The sequence below is a fragment of the Mastomys coucha genome, unplaced genomic scaffold (assembly GCF_008632895.1).
Source record: "Mastomys coucha isolate ucsf_1 unplaced genomic scaffold, UCSF_Mcou_1 pScaffold4, whole genome shotgun sequence".
Lineage (NCBI taxonomy): Eukaryota > Metazoa > Chordata > Mammalia > Rodentia > Muridae > Mastomys > Mastomys coucha.
The window spans coordinates 49,769,912-49,773,226 of record NW_022196910.1 but is presented as its reverse complement, the minus strand read 5'-3'; the positions used below and the strand labels follow the sequence as shown (position 1 = coordinate 49,773,226).

General features: G+C 41.2%; 1 long non-coding RNA gene across 1 annotated transcript in view; it reads right to left on the bottom strand.

The window, feature by feature from the left end:
- LOC116076377 overlaps positions 1 to 2,051 on the bottom strand; it is a 15,928-nt gene extending 13,877 nt beyond the window's left edge. Inside the window, exon 1 of the long non-coding RNA XR_004112921.1 lies at positions 1,957 to 2,051. This is a non-coding gene — a long non-coding RNA (uncharacterized LOC116076377). The remainder of the gene's footprint in view (positions 1 to 1,956) is intronic.
- Between the last annotated feature and the right edge of the window lie 1,264 nt (positions 2,052 to 3,315).

Below are 3,315 nucleotides of genomic sequence, written 5' to 3'. Positions count from 1 at the left end.
CCTAATAACCAGCTTGTTTCTGAAGTGTTGCAGCATTTTCTCTGTCCAATCACATTAGGGAAGGGACAGGCCTGTGATTGGACAGGAATAGAGAGGTGGAGCTAGAGTTGGAGGAGGAGAAAGGTGAGGGCAGGAGAAAGATTATCATCATAGAGTCAGACAAAGAGGACTAATCAGACTCTGCATGGTTATACCAGGCTAAGGTTTTTACAGTGTTAAATTAATTGGGTCAAAATATGGTTCTGAAAGTATTGTATTGGTATCTTGTAAATTGTGATCTTATTATTATGTAAGTCTGATTGGATATTAAAGCCTTAAGAGTCATGCCTTACCTACCAGGTACTAGGCGCTAGCTAGATGAATGATTGTAGGTGTAAGGCATTGCATGTGAGCGAGATGTTGCTGGGAGAAAATAACGAGAGCCCACCCGGACATGGTGATGCTGGACGGTACCAGCTCAAGAACATGGCCCCGGTGGGAAAGGAAGTTTTCGGGGTGGATTCAATTTTTAAATATTCCCACAACACTGAAGGGACCTTACAGTTTCCCCTGTGCCTTCAACATATTGTGCCAGAATAGGCTGCTCTTTTTTTCTTGGTTTCCTTTGGATAATTCCAGATCCTTATAAGAACAAAATTATTGCTGCACCTGAGAGTTGGGAGTATGTTTTGTGTGGGGGAAGAAGATGAAAACCTGATTCTCATCTGTCAAAGTAACCTATAGGTCTTGACTTGACAGTCAAGAAGCTTGGTCCTGGGCTGGAGAGATGGCTCAGCAGTTAAGAGCACTGTCTGCTCTTCCAGAGGTCCTGAGCTCAATTCCCAGCAACCACACAGTGGCTCACAACCATCTGTAATGGGATCAGATGACCTCTTTTGGTGTGTGTGAAGACAGCTACAGTGTACTCATATACATAAAATAAATAAATCTTAGAAAAAAAAATAAAAAGTTTAGTCCTTGCTCAATAAGGCATGCTGGGAGCTGAGGGAAACATGTTACTCCAATTCCTAGTAAAGTTTTTGGGTCTTGGTTCTCATTAATCAGAGAAACTCCAAAATAAAGCATCATATGCTCTACTCATTCCCAGTCAATTTGAGAACACTTACCCTTAAGGGGAAAATTTAACTTGTCCTGTCTAATGTTGTCACATACTTTCAGATAATTGTTAGAGACAAATAACCAATAATTGACAACATAAGCTTCAACACCATTGCCCAGATGGATCTGTGTTGCAAAGAAGTTTTTTTTAAAAAAAGGTTGATGTCTTATGCGTAAGTCTTTCTTCCAAACTGGAGGCCACTGCAGGTGCAGATGAGGGGGTCAAAGGACCAATTTTTGCCCTTACCTCCAGGTAAGCTATTTATCGAGGCATTTCTGAAAGGATCCTACAGCTAAAGTAAGTAACCCATCCTCTAGACCAGAGGCCATGGAAACCTCATTAGATTCTAACAAGTATACATTCTGTAAAGAAAGTGGTCAACACAGAGGAATATGCCTTCTGTGCTTCAGAGGAAATGAGACAGCAAAATCACAGCAAATGGGATAACTGGTTTCCTGGCTGGTTTTGTGTGTCAACTTGACACAATTTAGAGTCATCAGAAAGGAAGGAGATTCAGTTGAGGAAATGCCTCCATGAGATCCAGCTGTAAAGCATTTTCTCAATAAGTAATCTATGGGGTAGGACCCAGCCCTTTGTGGATGGTGCCATTCCTGGGCTGGTCGTCCAGGATTCTATAAGAAAGCAGGCTGAGCAAACCGTGGGAGCAAGCCAGTAAGCAGTGTAAATTTAAAAATTATTATTTTTTGTATAAAGTAATTAATGCTGGAAACAAATACAGTGGCAATTATTCCTTAACCAGCTAGTTTTACAACTAACCATGCAGAAACCTTTTAATATTTCAAAGCCTGGGTCTTAGCAGGGCAGACTTTCAACTAGCTCATTTAAGTTAAACTGACCACTTTGCTCCATCCAGCGACATGGCTAGCTATATTTTCCAGGCCTATAGTCATGTCTGCCTCCTCTCATGACTCCTGGCGAAAGGCTTTTTTTCTTCCCAGAGTTCCTTTCTTCCTCCCAGGAAGTCCCGCCTTCTACTTCCTGCTTAGCTAGTTGACCATCAGATTTTTATTAAAACCAATCTGAGAATCACTTAGGTAGGTAAGGAAGGACAGAGACACAATTTTGCACAGCACACCCCAACAAAGTGGCACGCCTCCATGGCTTCTGCTTCAGTCCCTGACTCCAGATTCTGTCTTTGGTTCCTAAGCAAAATGCCCAAATAAATACATATTTCATGAGGACTAAATAGTATTAATTCATAAAAAGTTTAATTCAGGGGCAGGAGAGATGGCTCAGCCAGTAAGAGTACTTGTTGTCCTTGTAAAGGACTTTCATTTAGTTCTCAGTACCAACATGGTGGCTCACAACTATCCATTACTCCAGCTGGAGGGGAGTCCTATGCCTTCTTCTGATCTCTGTGCAAAAATATAAATAAATAAATAAGTAAAATAAATCTTAAAAAGAAAGTTGAATTCCGTCTTGTGTACGTAAGTCTCAGTCCTACTTAAGACTGGCTAACTCATGGCACCTTCTTGAATGAAGCTTCATCATTTACCCAGGACTTAGAGTTAGGAAGACAATGATAAGCCTCAGAAAGGCAAATGTGTGTGAGGTGAGGCTGATGGTTTCCTTAGTGATGAAACTTTGGGAAGAGGCTTAAACCATGCTCACTGTATTCCAATAGGATCAGCTTTAGGGTGTGTGGCTCTTACCCATGTAAATCTGACTTGCAGAGGGCAGAGAAGTTACTGTATAGGTTTTAAAAGTCTCCCTCCAAGGCTGGGGCCAGAGGATCCCATATTTAAGACCCAGCTAGGCAGCAGAGCGAGCCTAAGGCTAGGCTGAGTGCCTTAGTGGATCTGTTCTCAAAATAGAAAGAGAAAAGAGGACATGGGTATAGACAGAGATGGACTTTTTCTTTGGCTTGCCTGAGGCTCTAGGTTTAATCCCCAGTTCCAGAAGAAGACAGAAGCAAAGGAGCTAAAATAACAATGATAAAATTTTCCCTTTGCTCTTTAATAGCAATCCCTATATTCACGATCTATATGTATTTCCCTTTTCAAAATTTCAAGGTGAATTCATGTCAGAGCATTCCCATTTCCCATCCTAAGAAAATGACCTTGCTTACATGATTTGTTTGTCCATATTTGTTGATGCATCTGCTGACAGAATCAATGAAAGTCATCAAGGTAAGTGGCAGGATGTTTTCCTTTTTTTCCCTCTGAATCGCATCACAGTGTACTTGTTATACTTTA